The sequence below is a fragment of the Rhinolophus sinicus genome, linkage group LG18 (assembly GCF_036562045.2).
Source record: "Rhinolophus sinicus isolate RSC01 linkage group LG18, ASM3656204v1, whole genome shotgun sequence".
Lineage (NCBI taxonomy): Eukaryota > Metazoa > Chordata > Mammalia > Chiroptera > Rhinolophidae > Rhinolophus > Rhinolophus sinicus.
Genome location: NC_133767.1, coordinates 962,841 through 982,502, shown reverse-complemented (window position 1 = coordinate 982,502; position 19,662 = coordinate 962,841). Strand labels below are relative to the sequence as shown.

The 19,662-nt window shown below is 49.0% G+C and overlaps 1 protein-coding gene across 7 annotated transcripts in view; it reads left to right on the top strand.

The window, feature by feature from the left end:
• The first annotated feature begins 1,530 nt into the window (after positions 1-1,530).
• TNRC6A (trinucleotide repeat containing adaptor 6A) overlaps positions 1,531-19,662 on the top strand; it is a 126,453-nt gene continuing 108,321 nt past the window's right edge. For 4 of the 7 annotated variants that reach the window (XM_019750172.2, XM_019750175.2, XM_019750174.2 and 1 more), the window contains exon 1: positions 1,548-1,791. The gene's annotated coding sequence lies outside the window, so the exon portion shown is untranslated. Of the gene's footprint in view, positions 1,792-19,662 lie in introns of all 7 variants that reach the window. The other 3 variants (XM_074322876.1, XM_074322874.1, XM_019750173.2) reach the window with 1 other exon arrangement.

The window sequence follows — 19,662 nt, the reverse complement described above, 5'->3', positions numbered from 1 at the left end:
AGGACTTTCCAGCTTGCTTCTCGGTCCACTATCCGCAGACGTCCACTTCCACAGTTCCAGTGACGCTGCCCCTCCAGCAGCTGCCAGGTTCCCGGGATGCTGCTTCCGCGAGGATGTGTCCAGCTCAAGTGGTAACAGACCCGACTAGAGAGGCTTCAGCCACAAAGATGCTTCTGGGACAGGTGGACCCAGGGGTGGGCCACTGGGTCTGCCATGGACCCCTTCTCTGCTATGATTGCATAGGACAGTATAGAACAAAACTGGTTTGGAAAAGGCCCTTCTTCCTCTCAGAGGCCCTTTTCACTGCTGCCCGCACGTGAGCCTCCTTTGCTCAAACAGGCCCCCAAATTGCAGAGTGACAATCATACGATCTCCTCCTCAGGAAAGTGGTCTGCAGTTTGTTTACTAGTTTGAGAGAGTATCAGAGCTTAGACTCAACCCCAGGGTGGAGAGTGACGAAAGAAAAATCTTTCATTTGACTTACTTTAAGTCACCCAGATGCGTTTATTTGGAAGTGACTGGATTAAGTGTCCCATATTGGGCAGAATGGGGGGGCAGAGGGGCTGGAGGTAGGAAGTTTGGGTCAAGACGAATACGGGTTTACATTTTTGCCTGCCTGAGTTAGTATCTGACTCTCAAATTTGCATCTGCTCTGTCTGTTTACATTTCTGTTGCTTCTAACAGACAGCCCGCAGTGCCTCAAGGTCAGACGTCTTGCTGTGTGCATTTCTTTAACACCTCATCCCTCCCTCTCTCCTTCCTCGGTGCCTAGGACCAGCCCGGCTCTACAGGACATCTGGTTAGTAAGAGATTGAATGAATGAATGAATGAATGAATGAATGAATGAATGAATGAACGAATGGGAGGAAACAAGCCCAGCAGATTTTTAAACCAAATCTATTTAACTGTATCCTGATTGAGCAGAGAAACTAGAAATGCAGAGAGAGAGAGAGAGAGAGAGAGAGAGAGAGAGAGAGAGAGAGAGAGAGAAGCTAGATAGTTAGAAACAGCCTCATCAGAGCCAGCCGGGGCCCCACCTGACTCCTACTGCAGCTGCAAAAAAAAAAGGGGGGGCTGGACGGTTCAGGGGAGCACTGCCCTTGTCCCACAGCCGCCCACTCCCACTGCTCAGGCGGCTTGGAAGCCGTGGGGGTGGGGTTGGGGAGGGATGGGGCGCAGCCAGAGTCGGGCTTCCCAGAACCAGGGGGAATGGTGTGAGCTCAAACGCCCTGCAGTTGCTGGGCCAGCGCTGGCGAGACTTGGGTTATTCACAAAGGCTGGGGTTCGACTGGGGCTGGCACTGCGCCAAGTCGGAGAAGCTGGGGGGAGGGGGAGACACTAAGAACGATTACCCAGATCTTAGCATTGCAGGGGCTCGAGGGGTCTCCATCTGCATCCCTCCCGCTACCGCTGAGTTTTGGGGGTAGGCGGCCCCCTCCAGAAACACTTTATCTGTCAGCCTGTGAGCTGGAGGTGGGGGCGGGGGCTGAAGTTAGGCAGACTCGTCTCATCACGTGACGGGGGCCCTGTATCACGTGACGCGTCCGGTGATGGTGGAGGCAGCATGTGACTCGGGGCTCCGTGGGCTCGAAAACAATTTAAACACAAACACGCGAGCAGGTCCCCCTCCGGTCCGCTGCCTTCCGGCCTGGCTCCCCCTCCCTCGGGGCTGGAGCCTGGCTGGATGCAAGTCCCGCCGGCCCGCGCCCGCTAGCCCGTGAGCGCGCGCCTGGAGCTGCAGGGAGCCCCGGAGCCGTGCCCGTCATTCCGCAGCCGCGGACTCCCAGGCTGGTGAGTGACTGCACGCCGAGCAGTGGGCTGTGACGCTGCGCTGCACGCCGCGCCCGGCGCACCCGGTGGGGCTCTCCGGAGAGCCCGCGGGCCCGGGGGCGGCCTCTGCGCGCTGCCCGGGGACAGGGCGGCCTGGCCCGCTCCGCGCGGCGCGGGGCCCTGCGCCCGCTCGGCCCGCTCGGCCCGCACCTCCCCGCCTCTTGCTGAGGTCTCTCCTGCCCTCACCGTCTCCCTCTCCACCCCACGTCTTATTTCTCTCTTTTTCATCGGCCCCACTTTCCCTCTCTCCTCTCTCCCTGCTTTTCTGACGAGGTCCTCTCCCCTTCGTCTCTTACATTTATTTTCTTGGACACCTAGGTCTTCATGTTCTTTCCATCCAGAACCTGAAAGGACAGCTTCTGAGCACTTGGGGACTGAAGCTGTGCCAGCTGCCCCTCGTGAAACGTTTCTCGCGTGGAGACCGCGTAGATGACCAGTTCCCGTGGTGCTCGGGCACGCACGTGTTCAGGCTGATTGACACATTTCGTGGCGCCGTCAGATGTGTTTCTTGGGTGGATGTTTGTGGGCTCCAGATCCAACTGAGCTAGGGGACCATCAAGTGGCAGGAGGGGCAGCTACAGCTGTTGGGGGACAATGCTCCCTGACCCCAGATGTGGACCCTCCACGGGAGAACGCAGGACGCAGCAGCCACGCTCAGTGCTTCCAGGCTCGCTGGCCGCGTGTCAGAGAGCTGGCTCCGAGTTCGGGGCCACACACTGGCAGGAGGGGGCCAGAGGAGGCAGAGCGGTGGCCGAGATGCACGCAGATGTGATCACGGCAGTGTCCACAGCCACGCAGCAAGCACTTTGTTGGCTGCAGAAATTTCTGGTTCACTGTTGTCCAGATATGCTGCCTTCGCTCGGCAAGAAATAATTAACAATTACTGAGCACAAGGCACCCAACAGCTCAAAGGGGGTGGTAGGTGCTATTTTTACCCCCATGTTAGAGGTGGGGAAACTGAGGCATGAAGCAGGTCACTCAGCTAGTGAGGGGTAGAGCTCAGGCAGCTCTTCTCCAGAGCCTGCACGGCTGACCACGATGAAGACCTGCCTCAGAAACTTCCATCTGCTCTGCTGTGTGACAGTTAGCGTGCAGACGTTGGGCTGCCGTTGTGAGCAAAGCAGACACGGTGTCCTTGCCGAGTTCACGGTGCCGTAGAGAAGGCAGCTCTGAAACACACCATCACCCAGGCAGGGTGGTATTTCAAACGGGGGTATTGGCCACAGAGGAAATAGTAGGGTGCCACGAGGATATAGAACTGGACACATATTTCTGTGGGGCCCAAGGTGGCCAGCTGGCCAAAGGAGCCCCCTCTGCTCATGTCATATTTAAGTTGTGACCTGAGAGTCCGCCAGGTGAAGAGCCGGGCAGAATAGTCCAGACAGAGGGAATGGCACGTGTGAGGGCCATGAGGGCCGAGCTGGGGCCAGCTGAGTCCCAGGACTGAGCACATCAGATTCTGTGGGTCCCTGTATGTCTTACTAAGTGACTTACTTGGGTCTCACCCCAGGATCAGTGAGCAAATGATGAAAGCATTTTAACTAGGGAAGTAGCCCAACCACACCTGCAACATGAGATGACTTCTAGAGGTGTATACGTTCATTTTGGCGACATTGCAAACCACCCCAAATGTAGGGGCTGGAAACCGCAGGCACCTATAGCTCGTTATGCTGGCAGCTGGCAGTCAGGACGGTCCTTCTGCTTCTTTACCCCACCTGGGTTCCCTCCTGTGCCTCTGGCTGCAGGTGGGTGGTCTCACTCATGTGTCTGCTGATTGGCAGGTGCAATTGAAATTGACTGGGCCACGTGTCTCCCTCTGGAGCCAGCCAGCTCAGTCTTCTTCATATGGTGGCTGGGTTCCAAAAGTGGCAAGAGAGGGGGTGCCCCAATGCACAAGCACGGTTCAAGCAGCCGCTTCCATCGTTTGCTCGTGTCCCATTGGCCTGGACAAGTCACATGATCGAGGGATGGAGAGATACACCTCTCGACCAGGGAGCTACAAAATATTGTATCCATTTGTTCCCAGCCTACTGTGCATTCAAAATGGTGAGCTGGCTCCCGTCTTCCTCTATTACGGGAGGAGCTGAAAGCCAGGAGGAAGCCTGGAGCCGGTTTTGCTGTGATTGGAGATGAGCTTAGACTTGGCCGTATGTCAGACTCTGTTTTCTGCTTAGAACACGTGGGAGCCTACGCACCGGTTTTGGACATGGATCAGGACGGTGTCAGGAACGTGGTGTAGAAGTGTCCCTGCTCTTCTCGCAGGGTCACCTGGGCCTGACGTGGAGTCCAGGAAGACTCGTGCCACTGTTACCCTGGGATGAAATTTGGGCGACTTGGCCCTCGGAGTGTGTTGAAGGATCCCAGATGAGGCAAGGGCATGTGCAAAGACTCCGAGGGAAGGAGGTAGATGGCCTGTTTGGGACCTCGGGGCACTGTCGCTTATGTGCTTACAGAGGGGCTGGAATGGGAGTGGACAGACTCGAAACCTGTTTTAAGAGGTAGAAGTAACAAGCCAAGCCGATGGATTTGATAGGAGCCGAAGAAAAGGGACAGAGGCAAGGTTAGTGATAACGATTTCCTAAGGAGATGATTAGAACATTCTTTGGGTGATGGTGTCGTGACGAGAGCAGGAAAAACCTCAAGCATCCTATCCACTGGGTCACATGTTGCTGAGACACTGAGAACATTGAAGGCAGAAAAGTGTCTGTCTGACGTGGCAACGCGGAGGTAGCTGAAGGCTTTGGTACGAGCGATTCTGGTGAGGTGGTGAGGATGGAAACCAGGTGGGAGCGGGCTCAGGAGTGAAGGAGGGTAAATAAACTGTGAGCGGGATAATGGAAACCAGGCAGTGTTTGGGGTGGGGCGGGGCCCGGGCAACTGTCTGCTTGTACGTTTGCAGTAAAACAAAACAATAACAGGAACCTTTCGATTGTGTAAACTATTGGAGCGGTCGGTCGAAAAGGGACAGAGCGAATGGCATCCAGTGTATGTGAGTGGTCGGTGATGACAGATTTTTACTTTTTATAGGAGGGAATAATGAGAAAAAAGACCTCGCTGATCCATGAAAGCTTGTAGGTTCGGTGTTGAAAGGATGAAGAATTTCCTGTCAGCATTTGTTTTCACAATGATGCATGAGGCGAGGTCATTAGCAGAGAAAGCTAGGAAGAGGGAAGAAGAGAGTATATAAAGCCGTCATCGGGGAGAGGGAGAAACGCGCGCCGTCAAGAAAGGAGGAGGGCTGCCGGACAGAGAACAGAGAGTACGCGATGGGCGGTTTTCTCCCGTGTCGTCCAAGGGCTTGGGCTCGAGCCCCTGGAGTTGGTAGCATCTGTTGGGTGGGAGTTTTACTGCACAAATTCCACTGAAGACCAGAGGGCAAGGGTGCTGGCCTGGGCGACAAGGAGGTGATTGTCAAGCCACAGACTGAAAGCAGAAGGCTGCCAGGATGGGCCGAGGCAGAACGAATGCACGGTCGGCTCGGTGGGTAGAGGTTATGATGAGGTGAACCTGCCATCTCAGCCTCCCCTGGCGGCTGGCTAGACATGCAGACTCTCAGGCTCGGCCCCAGATCTGCCGGAGCCGAATCTGCGCTTTAACCAGGTCCCCAGGTGCTGTGTAAGAAAGGAGAGCCCCGGAAGCAGTGATCTAGGTGGTCTGGTGGGAAACAAGAGGTGCTATTTGGGCAGGGTGAGAAGGGAATGAAACCCAAGTGTTCCTTTCAAAACAGATCTTCATTTAGCAAAACTTCTTTTATTGTTTGCCCTGGTTTTTATTTTGTTTTAATGTTTTACGTACAAAATTTCAAACATATTGAAATGTCGTGAAGGCCAGCATGCCATCGTTCGCTCCGGTAATTTTCAACTCCTGACCAATCTCTATTTCTTTACACCGTCCCTCCCACTAGGGATTCCTTCGAATTAAATCTTAGACTGATTTCGTTTCATCTGTAGACACTTCATGCACAAGCTCTGAACGGCAAGGATCCCCCTTTTAAACATAACCACTGCACCATTGCCGCTTCCCAATAAAATCAAGAACAAATCCTTATGGCCACCCTGTACCCAGCTAATGTTCACATGTTTGCAGTTGTCATGCTGTTTCATTTGTAATTTGTTTGTTTGAGTGGGATCCGAGCAAGCTCCCAGCCTGGCAGTTGGTTAACACGTCTCTTCCGTCTTTTGTGATCTCCAGGCTCCTCCTCTGTCTCCTTTTTGGCCCTTTGACATTTTGTATTGAAGAAAGAGGGTGCTCTGTCCTCTGCGTTGTCCCAAAGTCTAGACTTCGGTGATGGCTGGCTCACGGTGGCATTTAATATGTTCCTCTTCCCCTTGTATTCTCTGTAAACTGGTGACTACACCTCAAAAGAATTGCTTTGGAGAGAAACCTTGTCTGGTGAGCTATATCTCATAGGGCACGTATGAAATACACGTGCAGCCTGAAGAATAAAAATACCCTGGCAGCAGCCACCGCCTGCCGTAGCGGCCCTGCCCGTCTTCCCTAGAGGTAAGCTCTGGATTGATCTTTGGAAAATATCTCTGCTGGCTTTATCACGCGTGTGCATCCCCAAAGTATGATATTAGTTAGGGTTTTTTTCAGCATTGTGGGTTGTCTGCAAATGTGACCACACCGCTGATATTTTTCTGTGACATTTATTTTGCTCACTATTTGATTTTTGAGGTTCGCCCCTGTTTGTTTGTAGCTATTGTTCCTTTATTTTCACTGATGTATTGAAATCTACCAAAGGAATGTGCCACAGTTTCTCCATCTTGCTCTCCATGGGCGTTCGGTTTCCCCCCAGTCTGGGGGTCTAATGAATAAGGCTGCCATGAACATCTGTGTGTGTCCGGTACTTGAACAAGCATCTCTCCAGGTGTATACCTGCGGTGAAAGTACAGGGTCACAGAGTGTGCGGGAGGTCAGCTTTACAAGAAAATGCACACCTGTGCTCTGCAAGTCGATTTGGTTCCTTTCCAACCCTTACAGTTTGGATTACTAGCGCTTTCTCGTGAAGTGTGTGGGTGAGACGGTACGAGGTGTTGGCCTGATGCCGCGTCCAATCCTGTTAGCCTGTGCTTCTTGTTTTGAATCAACAAAGAGACAGCATGGAATGAGCTGGCATTCGGAGACATACAGACAGGTGATTTAAAGGAGTCCTGTAGGTGCACCTCTCCCCAGGTTCCTAGCGTGTGGTTTTCCAGCTCCCCCGTATATAGCAAGGCTGATTTATTGTACGGGTGCAGGACGGTGAAGTCAGTGATGGTGAGCATGCCCACAAAACTGCTTCTTCCTGTCCCACACAGGGACGGCTCGTATACCGTTAATCACCGGAGTAGGGGAGTGTCGTGGGCGTCAGCTCATAGGGGTGAGGAGACTTCACGAAGTACACGTGCTAGTGTTAGGTTCTGGAGCCTCCTGAGAACGCTCGTTTTTCAGAAGCTGGCTCCGGAAGTGACCGTCTCCACTGCAAGAAGCACTGGCCGAACTAGTTCATTTTAGGAAGCTCGCTGTCTTTTTTTCTTAATGAGGCGTCTGTGGCTTTAAACTTCCCTGTCAGAACTGCTTTGGCCTGTTGTGTTTCCTTTTTGGTTTGTGTCAAGATTATTATTCTTTTTTTTTTTTTCACTTCCCTTGTGATTTCTTCTTTGACCCACTGGTTGTTCAAGTGTGTGTTGTTTAATTTCCCCACATTTGTGAATTTTCCAGTTTTCCTCTTGTAACTGATTTCTGGTTTCCTGCCATTGTGGTCAGAAAAAGATACTTGTTATGATTTCATCTTATAGTTGCCAAAGCTTGTTTTGTGACCTACCATGATCTATCCTGGAGAATGTTTCATGTGCTCGTGAAAAGGCCGTGTGTTCTGCTGCTGTGGGGCAGGTTGTTCTGTATACATCTGTTAGGTTCATTTAGTCTCAGTTACTGTTCAAGTCCAATGTTTCCTCATTGATTTTCTGTCTGGGTAATCTATTATTGAAAGTGCGGTATTAGAGTCTCTGCTATTAAGGGATTGTTGTCTATTTTTCCCTTCAGATCTGTTAACATTTGCTTAATACATTTAGGTGCTCTGATATTGGGTGCATATGTATTTAAAATTGATATAGCTGCTTGATGAATAGCCCCACTGTTGCAGACAGAGTAGATTTAGAAACTTTACCTACTATCACGGGTCTTAGTCTCAGAGAGTAAATTGGAGAGGGTAAAATAGAGAATATATTCTCTGTGCCTCATGAAGCTAACTAGTTGCTATGATAGATGCAAGATGCAAGAAGAATGAATTCTATTCTCCCACCACCTGAGAAGAACATTTTAAGGTAAGGAATCGCCTATTCATTGAGGCATAAGTCAATAAGTAGAGCCGGTTAATGATAGACCAGGGAACAATCAGATACAACATAGTAAATTATGTTCTGTCATACTGTAATTCTTAATAACTCAGCTGTCACTCACCACATTTTTGCATCTTTGTCTAGAGAGAGCAGAAAGAAATAAAATTTAGGCTGGCATTACAGATAAGATAAAAATCCTGGGGGTATGGGTGGAAGGAAAGATTCAAAGAGAAGACCCTTAAAATGGGTGCTGAAGGGTGAGTGAAAATCACCAAGGTGAAAAGGGGAGAAACAGAGGAGAACATTCCAGACAGAGGGAACAAGATGGGTACAGATACTGATAGAAGATCTCAATGGGGAGCTGAAGGTCGTGTAGCATGACAGGGGGCTCAGAGGCAGGAAGGGGAGATGGGAAGAGAGGGTAGGGAACCAAATAACTTCGTCATGAAGAGCCACAACAAGCCTGGGAGCAGATTCCTGCTCAGCCTCCTACTGTCTCTGTGACCTTGAGCAAGTCAGTGTGTAATCACTGCTAATCCCTTATCTGTAAACTCACAGTGATGACACTAGAGCTCCCTCCTAGGGTCGTCATGAGTTTGAAATGAGAGAACCCACCTGAGATGCTTAGGATAGCACCTGACCACATGATGTCACATAAGGTCTCAGTGAACACAAAGTGTTGTTACTGTCATTGTTGTTTAATTACTCCAGAGGCTCAACTGGCCTCTATACCAGGTCAAAGAGTTCAGTGTTTCTAAAATGGATCAATTTGTCTACAAAACAAATGGTCCTCAAATAGATTGGCAGTTTCTGTGGCATAGGCAATGGAAAATGACGCGCTTAAAAATTTTATGAATTTGAAATGGAAGAAAAATGGTCAAATACCATTAAATGCTTAATGGTTCAAGTGTGCAGATGGCTCAAATGGGTCAGACTCTTAACAAGGTGAAGTTAAAATTCGGTTGCTAGGAGGTAGTTTGTTTTAGCGACATCATTTGCATATCCTGTGTGTAACTTTGCGTTTTTTATTTTTACTATTATGTTGTGTTTTGGCTCTGATTCACAAAAGTGGATTCTTGACGACAAAGTGGTTCATTGAAGTGTAAAAACAGTGATAAAAATAGTAGGAGAAACACTGCCACTCAGAAGCATAATTAGTGAACAGGACTTCAGGATCTGCTGGGCCAAGAGCATCTGTGAAGTGACGATTTCACCCAGGCAGCTGAGAGGGGAGGTGTGAATGTGAAGCGTGGCTATGAGGATCTGAACACTGAGTTTACTGAGCGAGACATTCATTCCCGTCTGTGGCTAACGTACACTCTCGTAGAAAATTCTGTCAGAGAGAGTCGTGATGCGCGCTCAGAGATGTCACATCATTTCCAAAATAGAATAACCTTCCTGGTCAACCAGTACTCTTTCCTGGGACGAGTACAAAGCAATATTTTCTGGTACGAAATTGAGGAGTTGTTTCTGGATGCGGAGAAAACAGCAGGAAGAGCAGATACCAGTCCTGTTTATAAAACCAGCCTCAGATTCCGGACAGATAAAATGTTACGGGCGGAAGCAAAAGTAGCGTAGCCATCAGCAAAGCTTACGAACGATAGGGTCGTAGGCTGCATAGCACTGGCATATGGTGGAACCGGTCTTGTTGTAATGAGGACAGCCAGTGGCGGGTTAACACTTGAGCGGAACCATTAGTGGGAAAAGTATAAACCCGCTCTTTGCATCTCAGTGGTACGTCCACGAGTGAGAACGATATACTTGATAATCTCGCGTTCTATTCATCCATTCATTGAGTATCATTTTGGGAGACATCATGCCGATTAGAAGGGTACTTGAGATCGTGTGGATGGAGAACCTGTCGTGTGTCTGACAAAGAAAGGTTTGGTGTATCAGTATCTGTCGCTATCATAATGCAAAACAATAGCAAACCCCGTCATTGAATAAGAATGATTTATCTCCTGAGTCTGTAGGCCGTCCGGGTGCTTCTTCCCCTGTCAGCTCGGCTCACTCAGGGCTCAGTGATAAGATGTGGGCGGGACTAGCTACATAATTTGTGGAGCTCCGTGCGAGATAAAAATGCAGGGCCGCTTATTGAAAGAGTATCAAGGATTTCAAGATGATGACCACAGAGCTGAGCATGGAGCCTTTCTTAGCACAGGGCCCGGTGTCACTACAACTGTCATGGGGCCACGAAGCCAGCCCTGTTGTGCGTTGTGCAGACAGTTCTGCTGTCTCGGTTGGGTTCTTTCATGGGTCTGGGTATGAACAAGCTCTTGGCTAGTCTGGGATAGACGTAGCAAGGGCAAGTGGGGTAACTCAACGCACCCCCACGGGTCTTATCCTTCAGTAGGCTGGTCCATGCGTGTTCAATGGCAAAGGTACGTGAGCAAGAGCCAGCAAGCCCAAATGTGCTAGCACTTTTCAAGACTCTGCTCGTGTCACATCGTTCACATCCCATTGGGTCACAGCCGGTCACATGGCCAACGCAGAGAGGGCGTCGGAGGGTAATACTTACAACATTATATGGCAGAGGGCATGCATACAAGGAGGCACGAAGAGTTGGGGCCGTTTTTGTCATCCACTTCACTTGACTACTCGAAAACCATTGTATCTGAGCACTAAATTGCCCACCGCTTTGCTTACTAGGAACAACGATGCATCTGATCTTAATGAGGTGTTGAAAAAGGAATCATCCAGCCTCAGTCCCCGAGCATCTGTCTTTCCTGTGTGTTTTGTGGGGAGATGGGTGGCGTGTACTCAGGCTAAAACATGCTGGCTGTCCAAGGGGAAGTACTCATGTCGATAATTGAAATGAGGGAGGAGATAGATTTCTTTACGACACTAATCATGCCCTGAGCGACCAGAAACCACAAAGCCGGTCCTTGTTTTCATTATCAGTGTAAGTGGGGTGTCAACAGGCTGTGTTCAGCAGGTTGAAAATCTCCACGCTCCCATTGCAGACCCAGCACAATAGGACATTCAGTGCTGAGGATAAGAATCGGGAAATTGAACTGGGAGGCCGGCGCTTTGTGGGCCGTCCTTGACTCTCTCCTAGCTCTGGAGCGTCTTCACTCTAGAGACAGAAATCAGTGGCACGTTATTGGTCACATTTAAAAACCATACACAATGCCCGAAAACATGAAGAAATTTGTTCCAGAGCTGAACGCAAACCAAAACATTAGAAATTCATTTGCAACTACCACCCACGTTACAATGTCCAACCTTCACGCCATTGAATGAGGTGTATTCTTTGACTTAGCTGCTCATGGACATGGTCCCACACGAGAAACTTCACCCCTGTTTTCAGGTGTATTCAAATGTACAAAACCATTGGGCAGGGACGGCAAACGTGCTGCTTTATTTAATAGCCCATAGCTCTTAGTGCTTTCTAATTTAATAGAGCAAAAATAAATTGAATCCGTCATTTACCGTATACACACATATGCATATACGTACAGAGACATGTATATTATATACTTTAATGATCGATGACAAACAACAGGTTTCTTGTTGCTGATTTGATTATTTCTCACCATCTGACTTGGGCTATTTCTCTACCCACCTCTCTCCACCCAAATGCAGGACCTGAGTATATTCAAACACTTCTTTTTAATAGGGTTGGCATACTGTGCTATGCAAACTCTTGCTACTTGTCCCCAAAATTCAATGACCAAGTATATGCAAATGACACTGCATCCCGTGCTATATGAACTTGACTTCCAAACTCAGTCTCAGGAGATAAATAGAATTGGAGCACAAGAGGTACTTGAATATTATTAACTTTTAAATTATTGTATCTTAATTTTATTATTTAAAAAATTGATGAATTGTTACGTAAAGTTGGAGGTTTCACTGTGCTCCAGACAACCAATAAGTGGTTATTAGGTACTGAGAATTTAAGAAATGCTTCTTTGCTTTAGGTCATGGGGGCAGGGGATGTTGAAAGATGCAAAGGTTTTAAACCTAGGGGAGAATGTAGTCAGGAACCCGGTGCTCGGTTTGGAAGGCGGTGCATGAAACTCCTCCTGGCAGACTTGAATTCATTTTAATTTTTCCACAAATATGTGAAAGCCAGTCACTGAGCTCAGACTTGAGGGTACAAAGATAAAAAGACTGCTGTGGGCCCTCTTGTCGTGGACCCAGCCCCGTGGCAGTGGTCACTGTTCGAACGCATTCCCCAAATGGTTAAATGACAGCTGTGTTCGGTGCTGATGAAAAATCAGGGCTGGACCTGAGATGTGTGGGGGTAGCAGTGAGCATTCTTAGAGAAAGGTTAAACAGAGGCGAGGGAGGAAGGCGTTCAAAGATGGGTCCAGGTCCTGGGGTAGAGGATGGGTGACTAACAGAGAGAAGGAATTGGAGAGAAGGAGTGGATTTGCAGCCTTTGATGACTGATGAAGGTTTGGACGTGATGCACTTGACCTGCCTCTCAGATATGTGGGATCGTTGTGCAGAAGGCAGTGGTGCACGTAAACGTGGAGACAGAAATCTATATTGGGGACATAGGATGGACACGTAGCTGTAGAAACTGACTCAGCCTGTGCACTGCCCTTCACGGCTCCCTCTCCAGCCACAGTCAAGGCCATAGGCAGCAGGTTCCCTGAGGCAGGATGTCTTTTCCAACCAGTTTCCATGTCTCAACTTCGCCTTGGAACATACCCACTTTGGTTTAGTTTCTGTTTTTCCTGCACCTTAAATCTATATTTCCAGTATGGAAAAAAGAAAAAAAATATTTTGGGCTGTCCAGCCGCCATTCACCCTGCTAACAGCTACTGGTTTTTGCTTGAGGTTCCCCTTCTCCCCCCAACTCTCATCCCATGTCCTTCTGGTAGTAGTAACTCTACCCCAAGTTGGGGGCGGGGCCGTGTATGCATGTGATGCAGGCCTGGCCAATCAGAGTCTCCCAGGCATAGTGACTGACTTAAGGATGAGCGCTCGATCACAGCCCGGGAAAGGGATGCCGTGAAACTTCTGCTGAGACTCGTGGAAACAACCCCCGAGTTTTCCGTTGTCGTGCTACAAGGATAGAGGGACAACATTTCTCCACAATCCTGTAGTCATGAGGGATTCGAGAACAGAGCCGATGCCGAGAGATAGGAAACCTGAGAAAGGAAACTTGGGTCTTGGTAGTCTCGTTTGGGTTCTGTCTTTTAACTGGTGAATTTAACCCATTAACAATGATTGTGATGAATGATTCTTCCTGTTCAGTGTGTTTGTTTTTATTTTTCTGGCTCAGTGGTCCTCAGACACAAATGTCCCAGAGATTCTAATTTATTTGGTCTGGGTGCAGGCTAGACATCAATATTTTTTTAAACCCTCCCCAGGTGGTTCTAACGTGCAGCCAGGTGTGAGAATGACAAATCTAGTAGTCACTCTTGACTTTTGTTTGTTTTTAAAATGTATTATTATAAAATAGCACCTATACAGAAATATAACACACGCAGGAAAAAAGGACATAAAGCAAACAAAGCTTAATTTTTCCCATGGATAAATGAAATGTGCTCAGGACCCCAGAAGCCTCTGCAGGATCCACCCCAGTTTATCTGAAGTCTCCTAACACACATCTTCCCATCGGCAGCTAGACTTTCTCTGTATCTATTGCCTCTCTAGAGCAGTCCAAGCCGTAACATACTTTCAAGCCCTTTCCTGCCCCAACTCCTATGTTGAAATCTCAGGAAATTCTAGTTCCAGGTTTTCATTTTTCCACAGTGTGCACATCCACATTTATTTAGAGATAGCCATCAGTTTTACTAGGTTTTCTAAGACACTATGTTTCTGGTATCCACCCTTTCCTTTGTCTGGAATTGGCAGTGTTGGAAGCTGGAGTGTCCATCCAAATGAGAATCGTTCTTAACCTCGGGGGCCAATTCCTGGGATGATAAGAGAGGGAGAGACATGTACCTCCAGACCAGGTAGCTTAGAGTCTACAGGTAGATGTGTTCTGTCCTTCCTGGTCACTGAGCGTTATGTAGGGAACTGCTGGCCTCCTCCTGCAGCGCCTGCCTTACTCTGAAGTGTCCCACCTTGGAGAGCTACCCATGTAGCTGTGACACGGTCAGAGGGAGACAACCCTTCCGCTTTCTACCCAACCTCCTCCCCTCCTGCCGCAGAGACCTTGCTGCGAAGGGCTCTGCTTCCTGTCAGGCCGAGCTTTCAGTTCAGAGCCTCCCCGGAAGATGATGGGCGCCCTTGGTCGTTACCCCTGGTCTTTATCCTCCCGGGTTGGCAGCCAGCAGGGGCTGTCTGAGGGCAGGGCAGGTGCAGCCTGGCGTTTCATTACCTTCAAGACCACCCTCTCTTCTCATATTTGTTTGCATCTATCTCGGAGTTCTCCCCCCTCCCCCCGCCTTCCTGGGGAAGAGGTATCTTCCCATAGGAGTGTTTCATGTCAAGTTTCTCTGCCCTGGTTTTGCCATTGATTTGAACCCTTCTGTATTCTGTCTCACAGGAATTCTTCCTCGTGTCTGATTTGGTGACAGGACTCTTTCTTGCTTTTTGGGTAGTTATGGATCCTTATGCAAAAGTTGCATGTGCATATAAATATGTGTATGGTTCCATCATTTTAGTAGAATTTTGGAACGTGAATGCTGAGAAAATAAAATGGGGAGACTGGCATAAGATGACGTCTCCCAGAGAACAGACATATTTTTAGCAACTAAATTTGGCCTTGGTGCGTACATGAATATACTTACTGTTACTTGTTTTTGAACTAATGCTGAATTTCTTGAAGTTGTAACTCTAAAAACCTTTGTTTTTCCCAATCCTTTAATACACAACTCACAGATCGTATTACGGTATTTATAAGTCTAGCTGTATCCTATCTGCAGTTAATGGCTAATTTTTGTTTGTTCTGACATCCACGCTAAATTAGCGTGTCAGTTTGACATCGTAAATTCCCTTAAACATTTAACATCATGTACCAACTTGACTAATTCCATTCCCTTAGCTTTGACATTTTTACCCACAATTACAAATTTGATTCTCTCCAGTGCTCCAAACCTCTGGCAAGACAGGCTTATAAAGGCGAGAAGCAGAATTGCTAAGCCCTGAGTCAGTATTTACAAACCTAATAAGTCTGAAATTATTGACTAACCCAGAAGCTTTTAAGCATCCACTTTCAGTCTCAATCCATCAAGTTCTCTTAAATGTTTTTAATCACAAATCTTCTTACATCAATCAATCTCTCTTAACCCAACTTCCTGCCCGTGTCACCTGTTGCTGGTACCCTAGCAACTAAAAGCAGCGCGATTATGCGTCTTGGCTTCGCTTTAGATTTGTGCCCACAAATGTCCAGGACGCCCGAGCACTACCCTCCAATATCCCATTTCCCTAATACATGCACTCTCCTGTTTCCCAGCTTTTCCTTTATTTCTGCTTTGAAAAGGGAGGACGATGGTCATTCGTTTATTAGCCTTTTTGCTTCTCTCTAAGTTATTTTTCCTTTAACATTAATATTAGTCTTTGTCGTGGTAAAGTACCCGTAATGTAGAATCGACCATCTTAATGAACCCTTTCTAAGTGTCCCCACTGACTGTTCACAGCGTGTCTCCCTACTGTCTGTGGACGGTCTCGCTACGTAATTGTAACTATCAGAGGAAGTAGAGAAGAATGGTTTTCTTCCTTCCCCTTGCCAGGCGCACCAGCCTAACTGCATCTGTGCCCGTGCCATTGCTTCCCTCGTCTTCCAGTGACAGGGTCGCCCACGGCCCGCTAGGTCAGGCCCTCCACCTCCCCTCAGACCCCAGCTCCCTCGCAGGCGCCAGGAGGCCATCCCCCGCTCATCCGTTTTCCCTCTGCTCCCACCACACACAAAAGAGCTGTCTTTGAAATTGCAGGTAAGATGTTTTCTTTGGTTTTCCCTTTCCTTTCAGCTACTACTCGGTTATAGGAAAAGTTCTTTCCGAGAGCTGCCTACAGCTGCTTTCTCACTATCTTGCCTCATTCTCTCTTTTACCCACTGCAATACTGCCCCACGCCCCACGCTTAATGGCGCTCCACTCCACCCCCCCCCAGCTGTGCTGGCCTCATGAGGGGGACATGGCCACGCGGAGTCGTCCCCTCCCCAGGCCTCGCTCAGTGAGCCTAGGACCCTGGAATTCCTTCTCTCACTGGCCCCAAACCAGCTCCCACGGCCTGTGAGGGGCTGTTCTCAGAACCAGGGGCTGTGGTGTATGACTGCCTGGGAGAGGCTGTTCGTGAGGGTGGAGGGCTGCGGGCTGGAGTAGTGGGCCTTGGATGTTCCGTCTGCAGGGGGGTCACAGAAGGGGTGCGGCCAGGGGACCCGTTCTCTCTAAGCCAAGTCACGCTGGCGAGGGGCTTCCGGAATCGGAGAGTTCTAACGTGGACCTCGCCTTGTGGTAGATGGTGGCTGTGCATTTGCCGAGGGAGGAGGGTGGCCACCTGCTCAGCAGCTTGTCGATGGCTGACATCTGGACGTTCAGACGCACAGTGTGTAGACCTCCACTTGGACTTAGGCCCCACGACGGCCCCCTCCAGCCAGAGGTCCGCGCGTCCCATGAACCCCTCCTGGTGAAGGTCACTGGTGCTCCTCAGTGTGGTCACGTCTCGGCCAGTGTCGTTCGAGTTCCGGGACGTCCCACTGTCACCTGTGTCCTGCTCCCTCCCCGTGCTTTCCACCTTCCTCCTCCCTGTCACACTGCACCTCAGTGTCCAGGGCTCAGGCCAAGGCCTGAACTTCACGCCCTTCTTTTGTGGTCTTAGGTCTCGTGTCTGTAAACACCATCGAACACACTTCCAGTTACCCATTTCCAGCCGTCTACTTATCACCTCCTTGGGTGTCTAATGGACACCCCCGAGTGTACAGGCCCCAACTACAACTCTTGATTTCCCACAACAAGCCTGCCCCTCTCACCCCACGCCCACCTGTCCAGGCGTTCGGCCAAACCCAGACGTCCTCTTGCTGCCTCCCAGCCCACACGCTGCCGTCCACGCTTAGGTTCTCTGGCCTCCCCTTTGAAACGTGTCTCCCGCTGCTCGCTTCTCTTCATTTGTGGTTTCCATCCTCTTCTAAGTGTCACCTACCCCCTGGGCCATCATCCATTCGTATCCCTCCTCTCTCGGACTAAACCGTACAGCAGCCCGTGGGCTCTAAAAGTCTTAAGTCAGATCTCAGAACAAAAGCTTCTGGTGCCGTCCCTTCACACTGAAGTGAAACCCAGACTCTCCCACGTGCTGTACCCACAGAGCCCTCTGTGACCCGCTGCTTTCTCTCTCCCTATCTCCTGTCTGTCCTTTCACCAGGTTCATCATCTTCGTAGCATCAGTAACTTTGAAACACGAGTCGTCTTAGGTCTGGGTTTGTTTGCCGATTTGTTTTCTGGAGCAGTCTCTGTGTAAACCTTCTGGTCCATTAAAGCAGGATTTTATCTGCCTTTTTCATCCCTCTATGAATAGTGTGATAATTTGATCAATAACTTTCAAAATAATTGCGTGTTACGTATGTAAAATCCTTTGAAGGGTTTCACACACCTCAAACAGTACGTAAAACCCACAGATTATCCCGAGGATTATAGAGTCACTGCTGAACTTCACACGGCGGTGTGAACGCTGCCGGCTTCTCGTGTTTGTCCGTAGTCCCTACTCATTTTCACACTTTCCCACATTTGTCCAGTCACTTCCCCTTGAAGAGAGCAGAGCGGTTGTCTCATGTCTGCCAAGGTTCCCGATTCAGGAACCTCAGTCTGAGGTTACAGACAGCACCCTGGGAACCGGGCTGTGCTTTCCGGGGCGAGGAAACAGCGCCTGTTTCTACAATCCCACCCCTGCCTCGCGGTCAAGCCTCGCTGACCTATCCGTGGTAAATATCCATCCCCTGCCTTTTCACCTGGAATTTAACACAAAATCCTTTTTCACGTTTAGCCGATTTAAACAATCTGCTTCTTCACAGTAACTTTCTTGTTTCATATTTGTAACCCTGGTATCGTACCTCTACCTATAGGGACCATGTTATTCGTGGAGTCTGTGCCTGTCGCTCATCATCCATAACCTCCCATTTTGCTGGGGTTTGGGGGAAATTCTTCCTGTCTGTGTATTGATTCTGTGAACTTCCGGAACCGTCCTCTTTGCTATTCCTGATCGTTTTGGCGTGACGCTCCTAGGTTTCATGCATGGGAAAGATCATCTGGGTGTCCTTCTTTCCTACAGCTCTGCCTCATTTTGTCTCCATGGTTTTTGTTTGTTTTCGCGTGAGCTTCCAGAAAAACGTCACATGACAACATCTGCCCACATCCTGGTTTAGTGTCTGTCTTTAAAGAGACAACTCGTGTTTTGTTGCTAAGCGCGGCGTTGACTGTTGATCTGAGGTTCTATAGCATCCGTTCCTTAATTCAATGCCTGTTTATTGGTCCCCATCTGAGTGCACTGGGTCTGCCAAACGGAGGGCACCAAGGGACCCCGGAAGAGCGGTTTGCATGGCTTGGTGCCACCAAAAGCCACCCTGCAGTGCTCTGCCAAGAGGTGTCCATGCGGCGGGAAACTTCTCTGGCACTGATGAAAATGTGCCAAGGTTTTCATCGGGAAGGGAGGGATATTGCTTCCCTTCTTAATGCTTCGCCAGCATTTATTAATTACATGATGTAGTTTTTTTCTTATTTGACCTGGTGGGATGATTTAACATAATATATTTTCATTTATTTATTTATTCATTCAAGAAATACTGAGTGCTTACTACAAGCAAGGTATTCTCCTACTATTGTCATATTAAATGTGTGATGTTAGTAAGGTGTTGTAGGGCTTTGTCATGTCTTTAGTATCGATTTGTAAGTAGGAAATGGTTTTTACAGTACCAGGATAAATTCTACTTCATCGTGGCCTGTTCTTTTTTAATTTTTAATTTCTAAATCAGTGGCTCTTATTAGTGAGAAATCAAAAGATGCAAAAGCAAGTGAAATGAGAAAGTTCACGTCCCATTTCCCAGAATCCTCAGGGATATTCCCTAGTGATAGATATTTCTGGACCCTTTTCTTTTTCAGTGTTAGGAAGCTTTTACAATTCATTCACAAGCATTTTATGTAGAATTTTCATATCAGTTTTCATGGTTGGGGTACAGATGTCACAGTGGGAAAGCCACACCAGCCTGGCCTTTCCTGCAGCTACACCTGTTGACACGAAGGCACTAATCTAGCAGAACGGACCCCTGTGGTAGGAGTGTGGACGTATAGCACTGAGTAGGACGAGGCCAGGTAGAGGGTGGGAGGCTGTGCTGGTGAGACCTTGAGGTCCCTCCTTTGGGTCACGGAACAAGCAGTTGTGAAGGGTGACTCGTGACACCTGTCACCAAGACTCAACTTCCGCAGTCAGGTCTGGCCCGAGGGTCAGTAAGCCGGTGTAGATGGCGGAAACGGCCGAGGCTGAGCTCCCTAAGGCAGAGGCCCCCTTGGAGGGGACGTCCTTCTCCCAGCACCAGTACACATCTTTGTTTCTTTAGCTGACCCTGAGCTGAAGTCGTTGGTTGGCATTTTGGGGCTTTGTGTGAAAAGTACCTGTC